This window comes from Paramisgurnus dabryanus, chromosome 4 (assembly GCF_030506205.2).
Source record: "Paramisgurnus dabryanus chromosome 4, PD_genome_1.1, whole genome shotgun sequence".
Lineage (NCBI taxonomy): Eukaryota > Metazoa > Chordata > Actinopteri > Cypriniformes > Cobitidae > Paramisgurnus > Paramisgurnus dabryanus.
The window spans coordinates 49,787,128-49,808,745 of NC_133340.1; the positions used below are offsets into that span (position 1 = coordinate 49,787,128).

General features: G+C 34.4%; 2 long non-coding RNA genes across 2 annotated transcripts in view; both read right to left on the bottom strand.

Annotated features, from left to right (window-relative positions):
* The window catches only part of LOC135736114 (uncharacterized), a 377,783-nt gene that overhangs the window by 296,092 nt on the left and 60,073 nt on the right, over positions 1 to 21,618 (bottom strand). The window lies entirely within an intron of this gene.
* On the bottom strand, positions 18,906 to 19,862 carry LOC135764743 (uncharacterized). The gene is made up of 3 exons (XR_010540258.2): positions 19,440 to 19,862; positions 19,285 to 19,350; positions 18,906 to 19,201 (listed from the first exon to the last, which is right to left on the bottom strand). It is a non-coding gene; the product is annotated as an uncharacterized lncRNA (long non-coding RNA).

Here is a 21,618-nt window from a genome sequence, read left to right on the forward strand (position 1 = left end):
TATATTTAACCATTTCACTGCACCATTTTGGACATATATACCATCACTCCACTTCAAAGGCCTATAAACACTTCATTTCAAAAGAGTAGAAAAAAAGGATGATCTGTTTTTTAAGGGGACGTCCCATACAGTATGCATACCTCATATTTAACCATTTCACTGCACCATTTTCGAAATATATACCATCACTCCACTTCAGAGGCCTATAAATACTTCATTTCAAAAGAGTAGAAAAAAATGATGATCTGTTTTTTAAGGGGACGTCCCATACAGTATGCATACCTCATATTTAACCATTTTACTGCACCATTTTGGACATATATACCATCACTCCACTTCAAAGGCCTATAAACACTTCATTTCAAAAGAGTAGAAAAAAATTATGATCTGTTTTTGAAGGGGACATCCCATACAGTATGCATACCTTATATTTAACCATTTCACTGCACCATTTTCGAAATATATACCATCACTCCACTTCAGAGGCCTTTAAACACTTCATTTCAAAAGAGTAGAAAAAAAGGATGATCTGTTTGTGAAGGGGACATCCCATACAGTATGCATACTTCATATTTAACCATTTCACTGCACTGTTTTGGACATACTGTATATACCATCACTCCACTTCAAAGGCCTATAAACACTTCATTTCAAAAGAGTAGAAAAAAAGGATGATCTGTTTGTGAAGGGGACATCCCATATAGTATGCATACCTTATATTTAACCATTTCACTGCACCATTTTGGAAATATGTACCATCACTCCACTTCAAAGGCCTATAAACACTTCATTTCAAAAGAGTAGAAAAAAAGGATGATCTGTTTTTTAAGGGGACGTCCCATACAGTATGCATACCTTATATTTAACCATTTCACTGCACCATTTTCGAAATATATACCATCACTCCACTTCAGAGGCCTATAAACACTTCATTTCAAAAGAGTAGAAAAAAAGGATGATCTGTTTTTTAAGGGGACGTCCCATACAGTATGCATACCTTATATTTAACCATTTCACTGCACCATTTTCGAAATATATACCATCACTCCACTTCAGAGGCCTATAAATACTTCATTTCAAAAGAGTAGAAAAAAATGATGATTTGTTTTTTAAGGGGACGTCCCATACAGTATGCATACCTCATATTTAACCATTTTACTGCACCATTTTGGACATATATACCATCACTCCACTTCAAAGGCCTATAAACACTTCATTTCAAAAGAGTAGAAAAAAATTATGATCTGTTTTTGAAGGGGACATCCCATACAGTATGCATACCTTATATTTAACAATTTCACTGCACCATTTTCGAAATACATACCATCACTCCACTTCAGAGGCCTATAAACACTTCATTTCAAAAGAGTAGAAAAAAAGGATGATCGGTTTGTGAAGGGGACGTCCCATACAGTATGCATACCTTATATTTAACCATTTCACTGCATCATTTTGGAAATATATACCATCACTCCACTTCAAAGGCCTATAAACACTTCATTTCAAAAGAGTAGAAAAAAAGGATAATCTGTTTGTGAAGGGGACATCCCATACAGTATGCATACTTCATATTTAACCATTTCACTGCACCGTTTTGGACATACTGTATATACCATCACTCCACTTCAAAGGCCTATAAACACTTCATTTCAAAAGAGTAGAAAAAAAGGATGATCTGTTTGTGAAGGGGACATCCCACACAGTATGCATACTTCATATTTAACCATTTCACTGCACCATTTTGGACATACTGTATATACCATCACTCCACTTCAAAGGCCTATAAACACTTCATTTCAAAAGAGTAGAAAAAAAGGATGATCTGTTTGTGAAGGGGACATCCCACACAGTATGCATACTTCATATTTAACCATTTCACTGCACCATTTTGGACATACTGTATATACCATCACTCCACTTCAAAGGCCTATAAACACTTCATTTCAAAAGAGTAGAAAAAAAGGATGATCTGTTTGTGAAGGGGACATCCCATATAGTATCCATACCTTATATTTAACCATTTCACTGCATCATTTTGGAAATATATACCATCACTCCACTGCAAAGGCCTATAAACACTTCATTTCAAAAGAGTATAAACAAAGGATGATCTGTTTGTGAAGGGGACATCCCATATAGTATGCATACCTTATATTTAACCATTTCACTGCACCATTTTCGAAATATATACCATCACTCCACTTCAAAGGCCTATAAACACTTCATTTCAAAAGAGTAGAAAAAAAGGATGATCTGTTTTTTAAGGGGACGTCCCATACAGTATGCATACCTTATATTTAACCATTTCACTGCACCATTTTCGAAATATATACCATCACTCCACTTCAGAGGCCTATAAACACTTCATTTCAAAAGAGTAGAAAAAAAGGAGGATCTGTTTGTGAAGGGGACATCCCATACAGTATGCATACTTCATATTTAACCATTTCACTGCATCATTTTGGAAATATATACCATCACTCCACTTCAAAGGCCTATAAACACTTCATTTCAAAAGAGTAGAAAAAAAGGATGATCTGTTTGTGAAGGGGACATCCCATATAGTATGCATACCTTATATTTAACCATTTCACTGCACCATTTTCTAAATATATACCATCACTCCACTTCAGAGGCCTATAAATACTTCATTTCAAAAGAGTAGAAAAAAAGGATGATCTGTTTTTTAAGGGGACGTCCCATACAGTATGCATACCTCATATTTAACCATTTTACTGCACCATTTTCGAAATATATACCATCACTCCACTTCAGAGGCCTATAAACACTTCATTTCAAAAGAGTAGAAAAAAAGGAGGATCTGTTTGTGAAGGGGACATCCCATACAGTATGCATACTTCATATTTAACCATTTCACTGCACCGTTTTGGACATACTGTATATACCATCACTCCACTTCAAAGGCCTATAAACACTTCATTTCAAAAGAGTAGAAAAAAAGGATGATCTGTTTGTGAAGGGGACATCCCATATAGTATGCATACCTTATATTTAACCATTTCACTGCACCATTTTGGAAATATGTACCATCACTCCACTTCAAAGGCCTATAAACACTTCATTTCAAAAGAGTAGAAAAAAAGGATGATCTGTTTTTTAAGGGGACGTCCCATACAGTATGCATACCTTATATTTAACCATTTCACTGCACCATTTTCGAAATATATACCATCACTCCACTTCAGAGGCCTATAAACACTTCATTTCAAAAGAGTAGAAAAAAAGGATGATCTGTTTTTTAAGGGGACGTCCCATACAGTATGCATACCTTATATTTAACCATTTCACTGCACCATTTTCGAAATATATACCATCACTCCACTTCAGAGGCCTATAAATACTTCATTTCAAAAGAGTAGAAAAAAATGATGATTTGTTTTTTAAGGGGACGTCCCATACAGTATGCATACCTCATATTTAACCATTTTACTGCACCATTTTGGACATATATACCATCACTCCACTTCAAAGGCCTATAAACACTTCATTTCAAAAGAGTAGAAAAAAATTATGATCTGTTTTTGAAGGGGACATCCCATACAGTATGCATACCTTATATTTAACAATTTCACTGCACCATTTTCGAAATACATACCATCACTCCACTTCAGAGGCCTATAAACACTTCATTTCAAAAGAGTAGAAAAAAAGGATGATCGGTTTGTGAAGGGGACGTCCCATACAGTATGCATACCTTATATTTAACCATTTCACTGCATCATTTTGGAAATATATACCATCACTCCACTTCAAAGGCCTATAAACACTTCATTTCAAAAGAGTAGAAAAAAAGGATAATCTGTTTGTGAAGGGGACATCCCATACAGTATGCATACTTCATATTTAACCATTTCACTGCACCGTTTTCGAAATATATACCATCACTCCACTTCAAAGGCCTATAAACACTTCATTTCAAAAGAGTAGAAAAAAAGGATGATCTGTTTTTTAAGGGGACGTCCCATACAGTATGCATACCTTATATTTAACCATTTCACTGCACCATTTTCGAAATATATACCATCACTCCACTTCAGAGGCCTATAAACACTTCATTTCAAAAGAGTAGAAAAAAAGGAGGATCTGTTTGTGAAGGGGACATCCCATACAGTATGCATACTTCATATTTAACCATTTCACTGCATCATTTTGGAAATATATACCATCACTCCACTTCAAAGGCCTATAAACACTTCATTTCAAAAGAGTAGAAAAAAAGGATAATCTGTTTGTGAAGGGGACATCCCATATAGTATGCATACCTTATATTTAACCATTTCACTGCACCATTTTCTAAATATATACCATCACTCCACTTCAGAGGCCTATAAATACTTCATTTCAAAAGAGTAGAAAAAAAGGATGATCTGTTTTTTAAGGGGACGTCCCATACAGTATGCATACCTCATATTTAACCATTTTACTGCACCGTTTTGGACATATATACCATCACTCCACTTCAAAGGCCTATAAACACTTCATTTTTAAAGAATAGAAAAAAATTATGATCTGTTTTTGAAGGGGACATCCCATACAGTATGCATACCTTATATTTAACCATTTCACTGCACCATTTTCGAAATATATACCATCACTCCACTTCAGAGGCCTATAAACACTTCATTTCAAAAGAGTAGAAAAAAAGGATGATCTGTTTGTGAAGGGGACATCCCATACAGTATGCACACCTCATATTTAACCAATTCACTGCACAATTTTGGACATATACACCATCACTCCACTTCAAAGGCCTATAAACACTTCACTTCAAAAGAGTAGAAAAAAATATGATCTGTTTTTCAAGAAGACGTCCCATACAGTATGCATACTTCATATTTAATAATTTCACTGCACTATTGGTATGCATACTGTAAGGGACGTCCCCTTCACAAACAGATCATCCTTTTTTTCTACTCTTTTGAAATGAAGTGTTTATAGGCCTTTGAAGTGGAGTGATGGTATATATTTCCAAAATGATGCAGTGAAATGGTTAAATATAAGGTATGCATACTATATGGGATGTCCCCTTCACAAACAGATCATCCTTTTTTTCTACTCTTTTGAAATGAAGTGTTTATAGGCCTTTGAAGTGGAGTGATGGTATATATTTCCAAAATGATGCAGTGAAATGGTTAAATATAAGGTATGCATACTGTATGGGACGCCCCCTTCACAAACAGATCATCCTTTTTTTCTACTCTTTTGAAATGAAGCGTTTATAGGCCTTTGAAGTGGAGTGATGGTATATACAGTATGTCCAAAATGGTGCAGTGAAATGGTTAAATATAAGGTATGCATACTGTATGGGACGCCCCCTTCACAAACAGATCATCCTTTTTTTCTACTCTTTTGAAATGAAGTGTTAATAGGCCTTTGAAGTGGAGTGATGGTATATATTTCCAAAATGATGCAGTGAAATGGTTAAATATAAGGTATGCATACTATATGGGATGTCCCCTTCACAAACATATCGTCCTTTTTTTCTACTCTTTTGAAATGAAGTGTTTATAGGCCTTTGAAGTGGAGTGATGGTATATACAGTATGTCCAAAATGGTGCAGTGAAATGGTTAAATATAAGGTATGCATACTGTATGGGACGCCCCCTTCACAAACAGATCATCCTTTTTTTCTACTCTTTTGAAATGAAGTGTTAATAGGCCTTTGAAGTGGAGTGATGGTATATATTTCCAAAATGATGCAGTGAAATGGTTAAATATAAGGTATGCATACTATATGGGATGTCCCCTTCACAAACATATCGTCCTTTTTTTCTACTCTTTTGAAATGAAGTGTTTATAGGCCTTTGAAGTGGAGTGATGGTATATTTCCAAAATGATGCAGTGAAATGGTTAAATATGAAGTATGCATACTCTATGGGACGTCCCCTTCACAAACAGATCATCCTTTTTTTCTACTCTTTTGAAATGAAGTGTTTATAGGCCTTTGAAGTGGAGTGATGGTATATATTTCCAAAATGATGCAGTGAAATGGTTAAATATAAGGTATGCATACTGTATGGGACGTCCCCTTCACAAACAGATCATCCTTTTTTTCTACTCTTTTGAAATGAAGTGTTTATAGGCCTCTGAAGTGGAGTGATGGTATATATTTCGAAAATGGTGCAGTGAAATGGTTAAATATGAGGTATGCATACTGTATGGGATGTCCCCTTCAAAAACAGATCATCATTTTTTTCTACGCTTTTGAAATGAAGTGTTTATAGGCCTTTGAAGTGGAGTGATGGTATATACAGTATGTCCAAAATGGTGCAGTGAAATGGTTAAATATAAGGTATGCATACTGTATGGGATGTCCCCTTCAAAAACAGATCATCCTTTTTTTCTACTCTTTTGAAATGACGTGTTTATAGGCCTTTGAAGTGGAGTGATGGTATATATTTCGAAAATGGTGCAGTGAAATGGTTAAATATGAGGTATGCATACTGTATGGGACGTCCCCTTAAAAAACAGATCATCCTTTTTTTCTACTCTTTTGAAATGAAGTGTTTATAGGCCTTTGAAGTGGAGTGATGGTACATATTTCCAAAACGGTGCAGTGAAATGATTAAATATAAGGTATGCATACTATATGGGATGTCCCCTTCACAAACAGATCATCCTTTTTTTCTACTCTTTTGAAATGAAGTGTTTAAAGGCCTCTGAAGTGGAGTGATGGTATATATTTCGAAAATGGTGCAGTGAAATGGTTAAATATAAGGTATGCATACTGTATGGGATGTCCCCTTCAAAAACAGATCATAATTTTTTTCTACTCTTTTGAAATGAAGTGTTTATAGGCCTTTGAAGTGGAGTGATGGTATATATTTCCAAAATGATGCAGTGAAATGGTTAAATATGAAGTATGCATACTCTATGGGACGTCCCCTTCACAAACAGATCATCCTTTTTTTCTACTCTTTTGAAATGAAGTGTTTATAGGCCTTTGAAGTGGAGTGATGGTATATATTTCCAAAATGATGCAGTGAAATGGTTAAATATGAAGTATGCATACTCTATGGGACATCCCCTTCACAAACAGATCATCCTTTTTTTCTACTCTTTTGAAATGAAGTGTTTATAGGCCTTTGAAGTGGAGTGATGGTATATATTTCCAAAATGATGCAGTGAAATGGTTAAATATAAGGTATGCATACTGTATGGGACGTCCCCTTCACAAACAGATCATCCTTTTTTTCTACTCTTTTGAAATGAAGTGTTTATAGGCCTCTGAAGTGGAGTGATGGTATATATTTCGAAAATGGTGCAGTGAAATGGTTAAATATGAGGTATGCATACTGTATGGGATGTCCCCTTCAAAAACAGATCATCATTTTTTTCTACGCTTTTGAAATGAAGTGTTTATAGGCCTTTGAAGTGGAGTGATGGTATATACAGTATGTCCAAAATGGTGCAGTGAAATGGTTAAATATAAGGTATGCATACTGTATGGGATGTCCCCTTCAAAAACAGATCATCCTTTTTTTCTACTCTTTTGAAATGACGTGTTTATAGGCCTTTGAAGTGGAGTGATGGTATATATTTCGAAAATGGTGCAGTGAAAGGGTTAAATATGAGGTATGCATACTGTATGGGACGTCCCCTTAAAAAACAGATCATCCTTTTTTTCTACTCTTTTGAAATGAAGTGTTTATAGGCCTCTGAAGTGGAGTGATGGTATATATTTCGAAAATGGTGCAGTGAAATGGTTAAATATGAGGTATGCATACTGTATGGGACGTCCCCTTAAAAAACAGATCATCCTTTTTTTCTACTCTTTTGAAATGAAATGTTTATAGGCCTCTGAAGTGGAGTGATGTATATATTTCGAAATGATGCAGTGAAATGGTTAAATATGAGCTATGCATACTGTATGGGACGTCCCCTTCAAAAACAGATCATAGTTTTTTTTTATACTTTATTTAAATTAAGTGTTTATACTGTAAGACAGAAAGAGAGAAAGAAAGAGAAAGAAAGAAAGGAAGAGAGAGAGAGAGAGAGAGAGAGAGAGAGAGAGTAAGAGAGAAATACAAAAAGAGAGAAAGAAAGAGAAAAAGAAAGAGAAAAAGAAAGAGAGAAAAAAGAAAGAAAAAGAAAGTAAGAGAAAAAAGAAAGAGAGAAAGAGAGAGAGACGGAGAGAGAGAGAGAAAGAAAGAGAGATAGAGAGAGAAAGGGACAGAGAGAGACAAAATCTCAAAGCTCATAGCAGAGTTTCATAGCTCTTCAGATTCAGATCAAATGAAGATGTTACTGGGGGAAGACAGACACCCATCAGCTGCTGCTAAATTCATTAATCAGTTACACACCATCAGAAATAATCTACAGCCCTGATCTTGTACAGTACTTTTATTTTACCTCTCATGTGCCTCCATAAATGTACATTTGTATACTTCATATGTTTATATTTCAAAGTCTACTTTATATTGCAAATATCCTCTGATTCTATTTTATTTTATTTGCAGTAGTACTTCATCCATCACCCAGCACCTTAGCTTAATTGCACCTTAATGTTTGTTAATATTGTGTTACTGTATGTTTCTTGTTTTATGTATAATGCTTTGGCAATATAGTAAGTGACACAATCATGCCAATAAAGTTCTTTAAATTGAAAATTGACAGAGAGAGAACGACAGAAAGAGAGAAAGAAAGAGAAAAAAACAGAGAAAGAAAGAAAGAAAGAGAAAGAGAGACAGACAGAGAGAGAGAGAAAGAAAGAAAGAGACAAAGAGAGAGAGAGAGAGAGAGAGAGAGAGAGAGAGAGAGAGAGAGAGAGAGAGAGAGAGAGAGAGAGCGAGAGAGAGAGAAAGCGAGCGAGAGGAAACCAAGCGCTCTGAAAAGCGCGTTCTTTCTGCTTTTCTTGAAATTACCGTATGTATAGTAATAGGCGCACACGCTTAATTTGAAATGCGGCTGGCTTGACCATGTATTTTCGAACAGCGGCTGGCTTGACCGCGGTCAAAATAGGGGTTTTATTTTAGATTTAGGGGATTCTTTAACCAAGGATCTGATTAAGACATGCACCGATGGTGTCAGAGAACTTGTATCTGACGTTAATAAACTTTTTAAATGTTTTTAAGACGTCTTAACCACATTTTAGGGTTTATTTTTAATTAAAGTATTCTTAAAACATGTGTGAATATGCGCATATTATACAAAGAGTCTTATATTGTCTGCTCTGACAAAAAATAAATTATTATTTTAGATTTTAGGACAAATGTCTGCGTGTATCTTATAAATACAACTTGATAATACGTTTGTTTTGTCAAGAGACTTTTTTAAAGTCACACAAGAATAAAATATTTTAGTTGTAACTGGTTACCCTTAAATGTACTATTATCTATTTAACTATAAGCTATATTTTTCTGATAAGCCTTAAACAGAAGCTGCTCTGTGAGCGTCTGGGTGTTTGAGATAATTCACATTAGGGGGCTGCTTGTAAACTAATGTCTTTTAAAACCGCCGTGGTAATGTGTAATATGATAACTCTGTCAAAAAGTAAAAGGTTTATTTTAGATCACAACCTATTTTATGGCAAACAATGCAGTATCTAAAAGTTTGTAACAACACAATTTATTTAATGAAATATTCAGCATGGGTATAGCACTGTGCCAAAACCACCGGGGTCCGCCAATAACACATTCTTTAGATTAAGGCTTTTTATTTTTAACTAAATAAAATCTTAATCTTTTCATGCACAATATTCTGTTCACACCATTAGATTGCGGTCCTGCGCTTACAATAGAGAACATAAGCGGATGCGTGTTCATATCCATACGTTAAGAAACTTTTTTAAACGATTAAAGACATTGTCAATTAATCTTCTGGGGTTTGTTTTTAAAAAATGACACCTTAAAATCAACTGTGAATATGTGTTTATTACACAATAAAATGTAATTCTGTCCGCACCGTTATAATAAGGGTTTTATTTTAGATTTGGGACTTTCTTTAACCAAATGCGTGTACCAAAGTTGTCAGAAAACGTAGGCTGATGCTCTCTTATATATGGTGTTAAGAACCTTTTAAACGTTTTAAGATATTTCACACCCTCTTCTGGGTTGAATTCATTAATGTCATCTAACATCCACATGTGTACATGTGTATTTACGATAAATGTAACACGGTAGGCATTGTCAAAATAAAAGGTTTCTTGAACATGTTATTCCAGCGTGTGTTTCTCGTCTTGCGAGTGTTCGACATATTTATTGATGTGGAAAAAAGTTTGTTGTTTTGGACGATCAGTTTCAGTCTCTCTCTCTATCACAATCCGTTAGCAACCAGCAGACAACCCCAGCTGTCTGAACAGCGATGATGTTCAGCGGACCGTATAGCCTACTGTTTCTAAAAATCTGTGTTGGTAAAATAAGTGTAATTCACCCCACCCATTGACAATAACTAAAAGGGTTATTTTAGATTTTAGATAGAGCACCAGAGCCTATTTTTTTTATTGGCAAACACGGGGGATCTTATAGTTTGTAACAGTACAAAATTATTTAATGAAATATTCAGTACGTTTATATTTAAGCAATGAATTGTACCAAAACCTCCATAGGTCTACTATTCTTTAGACATAAGTCTATTTATTTTAAACTAAATAAAAGCTGATTCGCATCACGAGATCTGTGAAGCATTTCAAGCAGGGGGTTCTGTTCAAGCCATTAAAGATCGGGGCTCCGGCGTTCACAATAGAATATACGCAGATCCGTGCATATATCGGCCATTAAGAAACTTTTAAACGATTAAAGACATTTTCATCTCATATTCTGGGTCTGTTTTAATATCATGACACCTTAAAACCAATTGTGAATATGTGTTTATTACACAATAAATGTAATACTGAGAGCTATGGCTATATAAAGTTATTTTAGGCATATCATTATCCCATACTAATAAGATAATGATTAAAGCATGTTATTGCATAGCGCAATAAACACATGCACTCACATATCTATGGTTTTTAAAAACAAAACTTTTTAATGTTTAAGACATTTTGACCCCATTTCCTGGTTTTTTGTCCGCTGTGGATACCAACCTCTATGTGTTTATTATACAACAAATGCAATTCTGTCAGCATTTCTAGTTTTAGAACGCCTCTGATTTAAACATGCGGGTTTTTAAAATGAAACGGCCATGTGACTTTTATGACAAAAGCTATTCGATCTTAATTTTTTGTTTTAACATCCAAAAGTTTTTATACACATTCCATAATTAAACATCTAGGTGTGTATGAGTAAGTTTATATCTAATGTCACACGAGCGGTACCAAGTCGCGCTTGTGTCTGTGTGTGTGTGTGTGTGCATCCAGTCTGTTTTTGTGGGGGCGTGTTTATGAGCCCGTGTCTTTGCAAGGTGTGTGTGTGTGGGTGTGTGTGTGTTTGCATGGGGGTCTATGATGTCTCTGTTTGTTACTAAAGCTTTGATATTAAGTCTGTGTCCTCATTGACAATAAGTAAGGGTTTTTAGATGCAGGCTTCATTACACAGATACTGATTAAATCATGTTATCCATTATTTGCGATTTAAAGAAACTTAAAAGGTTTAAGACATTTTATCTCACATTGTGGTGTTGTTTTTAATTAATGTAACCTTAAACCCCCTCTGTTATCCATTTAGGGAACAATAAAATGTTAGCAAATATTATTTATCAAAGTTGACGATGTTATAAGCCAGGATGTCACTAACGTGACAACAAACATTTTCTTTAAAGACAAAACATTTAACAAAATTGCCAAGGCTTACAGAGACACACTAGACTTTTTTTTTTGTTGTGTGTGTGTGTGTGTGTGTGTGTGTGTGTGTGTGTGTGTGTGTGTGTGTGTGGTTTTTGTTAAACATGATTGTGTGCTACCATTAAACTATCTATATCAACAACACCAGATAGGATGTACCTCTACATAACAGTAAAATCATGTACATATATTAATTAGGTAAACCTTAACACTTATTTAAAAAATAAAAATATACTATTCGAACATCCTAACCTGATATAGGATAGATTAGGTTTTAAGGTCAACCAGTGTGTATAGCTTTACGACTTACAGCACAAAACACCCCTCAATGACAGGAGCAATGACAGGATCTTTATGATGTGGAGCAGACCATTGTTTTGTCTGAGGGATAGGTTCAACTTAGGTTAACATCTATCATTGCATAATAAGCAAACATGAAATTATATTTCACCTATGGTTTGTTACTGATGTTCCTAGTTTCGCGTATTTTTTCTGAAACAAACTTTTCTTTTCAAACTCAGTTGATGTCTAACTAATGTCTGAGATTTTGTAAATTCATCAGATGGTCTTACGTGTGTACTTCTTAAACAAACTTTTCTTTTCAATCTTAGACAGCCTTCATAGGTTTGTCTTTCGATAAGTTGTTCATAGTTTTTATGTGGTAGTGTCAACTTATGTCTGAGATTTTGTAAATTCATCAGATGTTTCTTACGTGTATATTTTCTTAAACAAACATTTTTCTGTTTTTCCAAACTTAGTTAGGATACACCCCTTTGTCGCCTCAAACACATGATCAAAGTTTTTTCTTCGCTAGCGTCAACTAATGTCTGAGATTTTGTAAATTCATCAGAGGTTTCTTACGTGTATATTTTCTTAAACAAACATTTTTCTGTTTTTCCAAACTTAGTTAGGATACACACCTTTGTCGCCTCAAACACATGATCAAAGTTTTTTCTTCGCTAGCGTCAACTAATGTCTGAGATTTTGTAATTTCATCAGATGGTCTTACGTGTGTATTTCTTAAACAAACATGTTGCGTTTCAATCTTAGGCAGAGTTCATACGTTTGTTTTTTCACAAGTTGTTCATAGTTTTTCTACGCTAGTGTCAACTTATGTCTGAGATTTTTTGTAAATTCAACAGATGCTGCTTACTTGTGTATTTTCTTAAACAAACTTTTCTTTTCAATCTTAGGTAGTCATCATACTTTTCGGCTCTACATACATTTGTTCAAAGTTTCTCGTAGCTAGTGTCAACTCATGTCTGAGATTTGTAAATTCATCAGATGTTCTTACATGTGTATTTTCTGAAACAAACTTTTCTTTTCAATCTTAGACAGTCTTCATACGTTTGTCTTTCGATAAGTTGCTCATAGTTTTTATGAGGTAGTGTCAACTAATGACAGAGATTTTGTAAAATCATCAGATGTTCATAGTTGTGTCTGCACAGACAATATTATACTTATAACAGTCGTCTTGTTTTCTTTTGTACGTGACAACATATATCTGTGATTGTTTTATGAACACAGATGGTTTCATTTCTGTAGTTTATGTAACACTTTGTCAAACTCTTAAAGGTTGTACTAACTGTTTAAAACAACAATGCAAAGTGTTTTAGATTCACTTGATAAAACTTTTACATCATAACAAACTAGGATAGCAATATGTTTGAATCTGTAACAGGTGATACCACCATTAGCGTGATGTACATAACAAAGTCTGCAAATAATAAAGTTTGATTAGGTTTTTATTTAGTAAACCTTTTAACATAAAGTGTAGAGTCTTTTGTATGTAACAACAAAGATGCGATGAAACAACGCAAAACAAGAGAGGATGCGTTTGTTAAACCACATATCAATTAAGATGCATACATCTACAAATGGGGCATTGTTTTTAATCTATTGGTCCCGAATTTAAAGGCTATACGGCCAAACTATTTCAAACATTGCCCCATTTGTAGATGTATGCATCTTAATTGATATGTGGTTTAACAAACGCATCCTCTCTTGTTTTGCGTTGTTTCATCGCATCTTTGTTGTTACATACAAAAGACTCTACACTTTATGTTAAAAGGTTTACTAAATAAAAACCTAATCAAACTTTATTATTTGCAGACTTTGTTATGTACATCACGCTAATGGTGGTATCACCTGTTACAGATTCAAACATATTGCTATCCTAGTTTGTTATGATGTAAAAGTTTTATCAAGTGAATCTAAAACACTTTGCATTGTTGTTTTAAACAGTTAGTACAACCTTTAAGAGTTTGACAAAGTGTTACATAAACTACAGAAATGAAACCATCTGTGTTCATAAAACAATCACAGATATATGTTGTCACGTACAAAAGAAAACAAGACGACTGTTATAAGTATAATATTGTCTGTGCAGACACAACTATGAACATCTGATGATTTTACAAAATCTCTGTCATTAGTTGACACTACCTCATAAAAACTATGAGCAACTTATCGAAAGACAAACGTATGAAGACTGTCTAAGATTGAAAAGAAAAGTTTGTTTCAGAAAATACACATGTAAGAACATCTGATGAATTTACAAATCTCAGACATGAGTTGACACTAGCTACGAGAAACTTTGAACAAATGTATGTAGAGCCGAAAAGTATGATGACTACCTAAGATTGAAAAGAAAAGTTTGTTTAAGAAAATACACAAGTAAGCAGCATCTGTTGAATTTACAAAAAATCTCAGACATAAGTTGACACTAGCGTAGAAAAACTATGAACAACTTGTGAAAAAACAAACGTATGAACTCTGCCTAAGATTGAAACGCAACATGTTTGTTTAAGAAATACACACGTAAGACCATCTGATGAAATTACAAAATCTCAGACATTAGTTGACGCTAGCGAAGAAAAAACTTTGATCATGTGTTTGAGGCGACAAAGGTGTGTATCCTAACTAAGTTTGGAAAAACAGAAAAATGTTTGTTTAAGAAAATATACACGTAAGAAACCTCTGATGAATTTACAAAATCTCAGACATTAGTTGACGCTAGCGAAGAAAAAACTTTGATCATGTGTTTGAGGCGACAAAGGGGTGTATCCTAACTAAGTTTGGAAAAACAGAAAAATGTTTGTTTAAGAAAATATACACGTAAGAAACATCTGATGAATTTACAAAATCTCAGACATAAGTTGACACTACCACATAAAAACTATGAACAACTTATCGAAAGACAAACCTATGAAGGCTGTCTAAGATTGAAAAGAAAAGTTTGTTTAAGAAGTACACACGTAAGACCATCTGATGAATTTACAAAATCTCAGACATTAGTTAGACATCAACTGAGTTTGAAAAGAAAAGTTTGTTTCAGAAAAAATACGCGAAACTAGGAACATCAGTAACAAACCATAGGTGAAATATAATTTCATGTTTGCTTATTATGCAATGATAGATGTTAACCTAAGTTGAACCTATCCCTCAGACAAAACAATGGTCTGCTCCACATCATAAAGATCCTGTCATTGCTCCTGTCATTGAGGGGTGTTTTGTGCTGTAAGTCGTAAAGCTATACACACTGGTTGACCTTAAAACCTAATCTATCCTATATCAGGTTAGGATGTTCGAATAGTATATTTTTATTTTTTAAATAAGTGTTAAGGTTTACCTAATTAATATATGTACATGATTTTACTGTTATGTAGAGGTACATCCTATCTGGTGTTGTTGATATAGATAGTTTAATGGTAGCACACAATCATGTTTAACAAAAACCACACACACACACACACACACACACACACACACACACACACACACACACACACACACACACACACACACACACACACACAACAAAAAAAAAAGTCTAGTGTGTCTCTGTAAGCCTTGGCAATTTTGTTAAATGTTTTGTCTTTAAAGAAAATGTTTGTTGTCACGTTAGTGACATCCTGGCTTATAACATCGTCAACTTTGATAAATAATATTTGCTAACATTTTATTGTTCCCTAAATGGATAACAGAGGGGGTTTAAGGTTACATTAATTAAAAACAACACCACAATGTGAGATAAAATGTCTTAAACCTTTTAAGTTTCTTTAAATCGCAAATAATGGATAACATGATTTAATCAGTATCTGTGTAATGAAGCCTGCATCTAAAAACCCTTACTTATTGTCAATGAGGACACAGACTTAATATCAAAGCTTTAGTAACAAACAGAGACATCATAGACCCCCATGCAAACACACACACACCCACACACACACACCTTGCAAAGACACGGGCTCATAAACACGCCCCCACAAAAACAGACTGGATGCACACACACACACACACAGACACAAGCGCGACTTGGTACCGCTCGTGTGACATTAGATATAAACTTACTCATACACACCTAGATGTTTAATTATGGAATGTGTATAAAAACTTTTGGATGTTAAAACAAAAAATTAAGATCGAATAGCTTTTGTCATAAAAGTCACATGGCCGTTTCATTTTAAAAACCCGCATGTTTAAATCAGAGGCGTTCTAAAACTAGAAATGCTGACAGAATTGCATTTGTTGTATAATAAACACATAGAGGTTGGTATCCACAGCGGACAAAAAACCAGGAAATGGGGTCAAAATGTCTTAAACATTAAAAAGTTTTGTTTTTAAAAACCATAGATATGTGAGTGCATGTGTTTATTGCGCTATGCAATAACATGCTTTAATCATTATCTTATTAGTATGGGATAATGATATGCCTAAAATAACTTTATATAGCCATAGCTCTCAGTATTACATTTATTGTGTAATAAACACATATTCACAATTGGTTTTAAGGTGTCATGATATTAAAACAGACCCAGAATATGAGATGAAAATGTCTTTAATCGTTTAAAAGTTTCTTAATGGCCGATATATGCACGGATCTGCGTATATTCTATTGTGAACGCCGGAGCCCCGATCTTTAATGGCTTGAACAGAACCCCCTGCTTGAAATGCTTCACAGATCTCGTGATGCGAATCAGCTTTTATTTAGTTTAAAATAAATAGACTTATGTCTAAAGAATAGTAGACCTATGGAGGTTTTGGTACAATTCATTGCTTAAATATAAACGTACTGAATATTTCATTAAATAATTTTGTACTGTTACAAACTATAAGATCCCCCGTGTTTGCCAATAAAAAAAAATAGGCTCTGGTGCTCTATCTAAAATCTAAAATAACCCTTTTAGTTATTGTCAATGGGTGGGGTGAATTACACTTATTTTACCAACACAGATTTTTAGAAACAGTAGGCTATACGGTCCGCTGAACATCATCGCTGTTCAGACAGCTGGGGTTGTCTGCTGGTTGCTAACGGATTGTGATAGAGAGAGAGACTGAAACTGATCGTCCAAAACAACAAACTTTTTTCCACATCAATAAATATGTCGAACACTCGCAAGACGAGAAACACACGCTGGAATAACATGTTCAAGAAACCTTTTATTTTGACAATGCCTACCGTGTTACATTTATCGTAAATACACATGTACACATGTGGATGTTAGATGACATTAATGAATTTAACCCAGAAGAGGGTGTGAAATATCTTAAAACGTTTAAAAGGTTCTTAACACCATATATAAGAGAGCATCAGCCTACGTTTTCTGACAACTTTGGTACACGCATTTGGTTAAAGAAAGTCCCAAATCTAAAATAAAACCCTTATTATAACGGTGCGGACAGAATTACATTTTATTGTGTAATAAACACATATTCACAGTTGATTTTAAGGTGTCATTTTTTAAAAACAAACCCCAGAAGATTAATTGACAATGTCTTTAATCGTTTAAAAAAGTTTCTTAACGTATGGATATGAACACGCATCCGCTTATGTTCTCTATTGTAAGCGCAGGACCGCAATCTAATGGTGTGAACAGAATATTGTGCATGAAAAGATTAAGATTTTATTTAGTTAAAAATAAAAAGCCTTAATCTAAAGAATGTGTTATTGGCGGACCCCGGTGGTTTTGGCACAGTGCTATACCCATGCTGAATATTTCATTAAATAAATTGTGTTGTTACAAACTTTTAGATACTGCATTGTTTGCCATAAAATAGGTTGTGATCTAAAATAAACCTTTTACTTTTTGACAGAGTTATCATATTACACATTACCACGGCGGTTTTAAAAGACATTAGTTTACAAGCAGCCCCCTAATGTGAATTATCTCAAACACCCAGACGCTCACAGAGCAGCTTCTGTTTAAGGCTTATCAGAAAAATATAGCTTATAGTTAAATAGATAATAGTACATTTAAGGGTAACCAGTTACAACTAAAATATTTTATTCTTGTGTGACTTTAAAAAAGTCTCTTGACAAAACAAACGTATTATCAAGTTGTATTTATAAGATACACGCAGACATTTGTCCTAAAATCTAAAATAATAATTTATTTTTTTGTCAGAGCAGACAATATAAGACTCTTTGTATAATATGCGCATATTCACACATGTTTTAAGAATACTTTAATTAAAAATAAACCCTAAAATGTGGTTAAGACGTCTTAAAAACATTTAAAAAGTTTATTAACGTCAGATACAAGTTCTCTGACACCATCGGTGCATGTCTTAATCAGATCCTTGGTTAAAGAATCCCCTAAATCTAAAATAAAACCCCTATTTTGCCATAGTGGACAAAATTACATTTTATTAAGGTTATTTTAAAACGGCATATATGAACACACACCCGGCGCTTTGTCAGGCTCCGCCGGATCTTTAATTCGCGTAAAACTATAGAGCAGGTTATGAAAAGGTTCACAGAGTTCCTGAAACCGTTTAAAATTTTATTTAGTTTAGACTATCGTCTAAAGATTGTAGTAATGACTCAGGTCTTTGCTTAAACTATACCCGTATATGGAATATTTAATTAAATAACTTGTGATGTTACAAACAAAAGTTTTAATTATAGCATTGTTCATGATTTGTCTAAATCTAAAATAAACATTTACTTTTTTGACCCCCGTAATGGGTTTTAGAAATCTTTACTCGCTTTACAACACGTACCCCGGATGTGTTGCTGTGAATGAATGCATGGCTTGTGAGACAGTAGGGAGGAGGGGTGAGTGCTGACATCGAATGCCAAAACACGAGCTGTCACACACGAGCCGTCATTAAACATAACAGCATACGCTTGACATAAAACACACGCAGTCATTTGACCTAAAATCTAAAATAATAATTTATTTTTGTCAGAGCAGACAATATAAGACTCATTGTATAATATACACATTTTCATACATGTTTTAAGAAGCCTTTAATTAAAAATAAACCCTAAAATGAGGTGAAAACGTCTTAAACAATCTCTGTGGACATATCAAACTAGGTATCCAATATCCGAAATGTTTTAAATCCAATTTGTCACAAAATGTTTAAAATGTCCCCCAGACAAATCCAAAAAGTCTCTGATTTTTCTCTTTTTTAAAGATACGTCCAAAGCGTTGTGGTCTGTATCCTAACCTGTAAACAGATAAAAACAAGTTATTAGGACAAATATCTAAATAAAACAATTAAAACTTTTTTCTTATACAATATAAACGTACCGTGGAGATCCGCTATATATTTTGCAATAGTACACACAACGTTCGCTTTACCGCTGATATCCAAACCTTTAAAACAGATAACACATGTTATTAGAAAATATTAAAACAAACCAGTTTGTTTAAATCTATTGTAACATGATTAAATAAATACACACCGGACAACACGAACCACTCGGTGTCTCTTTGTTCCAAGATTTCCGTGTTACGCTGCTGGTGGTTCTAGTCTCGGTCTGACTTTTTTGTTCATTCCACTCTTCTCCGCGATTTACCAGGAATAGTTAATACCAGTTTAGACAATTTCGCTGCAATACCAGAGATCGAATTTTTAGTTTTTAAATAAATCAGACAAAATACTGGAACGAACACAGCGAAACACATACGTACCAATAGACTTGAGTATAACAGCTCTGCTCCATCCAACTGAGTCCGGGAGATCTCTTGTCGCTCCCCAATAAAGGTTCGGTCATAAACTTTCAAAGATTACAGCACACGACCCCCACACAAACACACACTGACATAATATCAGCATCAGAAAACTTTGTGTCTGAACAGAAAATAGACTAGTTCGATAGAAAATATCGGCTTTAAGTTTAACCAGTTAGGCCTACAGCTAATCACACATATATATATATATATATATATATATATATATATATGAATAATGATTGCCTTAAAATAAACTTTTAATGTTGCAAAACTGTAGATTCAACAACACACACCCGCAGTGTGACAGACAGTATTGAGAAGCGCACGGGTCGAAAAGGGAGGGGTGATAGACAGCAAATGTCACAAACACAACCTGTCATTAAACATAACAGCATACGCGTGACATAAAACACACTCAGGAAAAACAATCACTCTAAATGACCGGCAATAAACCCATTAAATACTCTCTGTCTAAAGTTGACAACTTGTACAGATTTTGATTGATGGGCCCGCCCCCCTATCAAAGGGGTCATAAAAACGACCTGTCAGACAGCAACTGTCACCGGGTGGGGGAGGGGGTCATAAAAGTTTGACGAATGCTGGCCCGTTACAACTACTAACCTAATAAATAAATAAACTAAAACCTAATTTTCGTCAACACTTCAAAGCATGGTAAATGATATTATTATTCTTAACCCTTGTGCATCATTTTTTTGATAACTTTGCCTGCGTTAATGCTTACTGCATAAAATTTGCCACAGGTGTGCATTTTTATTGGAATTTTAATATTTCACCTTCATTTCCTTTAAAAAATCTATTTTCTACTAGGTACACAAAATACTTCCTCTCAGGACCTTTTGGACAAAAATGTCCCCATTGAAACCCATTAAAACTGCAATTTTTAATCCCGGTGCCATTCAAATATAAAATGATGCAATCTTTGTTAACAGGCTTTCATTCTGTTGGCAAGGCTTCAAAATTTAAATGTTTACAATTTTTTTACCAGATGGTGCCATTTTTTTAGGTTTGGCATATAAAGCAAATTATCGCTTTATTGTTGTTTTCTGCTTATGCATATTATAGAGCCAATTAGATATATTATGAAGCTATAATTGTGTGGGTGTGTTGGTATGGATGTCAGAGTGTGGTTTGTATGTGTGTACTGAAAATTTTATTTGTGTGTCTGTGTGTACCTGGTAATTATCACGTTGTGGTGACCAATTGTCCTCACAAAGATAGGAATACCAGTATTTTTGTGACCTTGTGGGGACATTTTGAGGTCCCCATGAGAAAACAAGCTTATAAATCAAACAAAATTATGTTTCTTGAAAATGTGAAGTAGTAGAAGGGTTTCTGTGATGGTTGGGGTTAGAGAATGGGGTAGGTAAGGGGAATAGAATATACAGTTTGTATGGTATAAAATGCATTACGTCTATGGAATGTCCCCACAAAACATGGAAACCAGAATGTGCGTGTGTGTGTGCGCGCGTGTGTGTGTGTGTGTGTGTGTGTGTGTGTGTGTGTGTGTGTGTGTGTGTGTGTGTGTGTGTGTGTGTGTGTGTGTGTATGTGTGCGTGTGTGTGAGCGTGTGTGTGTGCGTGTGTGAACAGTTTGAATGAAAAAAATATATTGTACTGGATATCACAAGACTACAACCGCTGCAAAGGAGCTGTCGTTTTTGTTCATAAAAAACAACAGTGGCATTATGTAAACAAACAAGCATTTGAAGGGTTAAAATTCTGAAAATTAATGAATGTTTGGTCATTGTGATTAGAGCTGATGCTGGTTAAAAAAATGGCATCAGTGAAAGTGGAAAAAAATATTAATCTATAATATTTTTATGACACTTTTTTGACATGGACATTTTTGTCCTTTATGGACCTGAGAGGTAACTTTTTTTAATCTGAT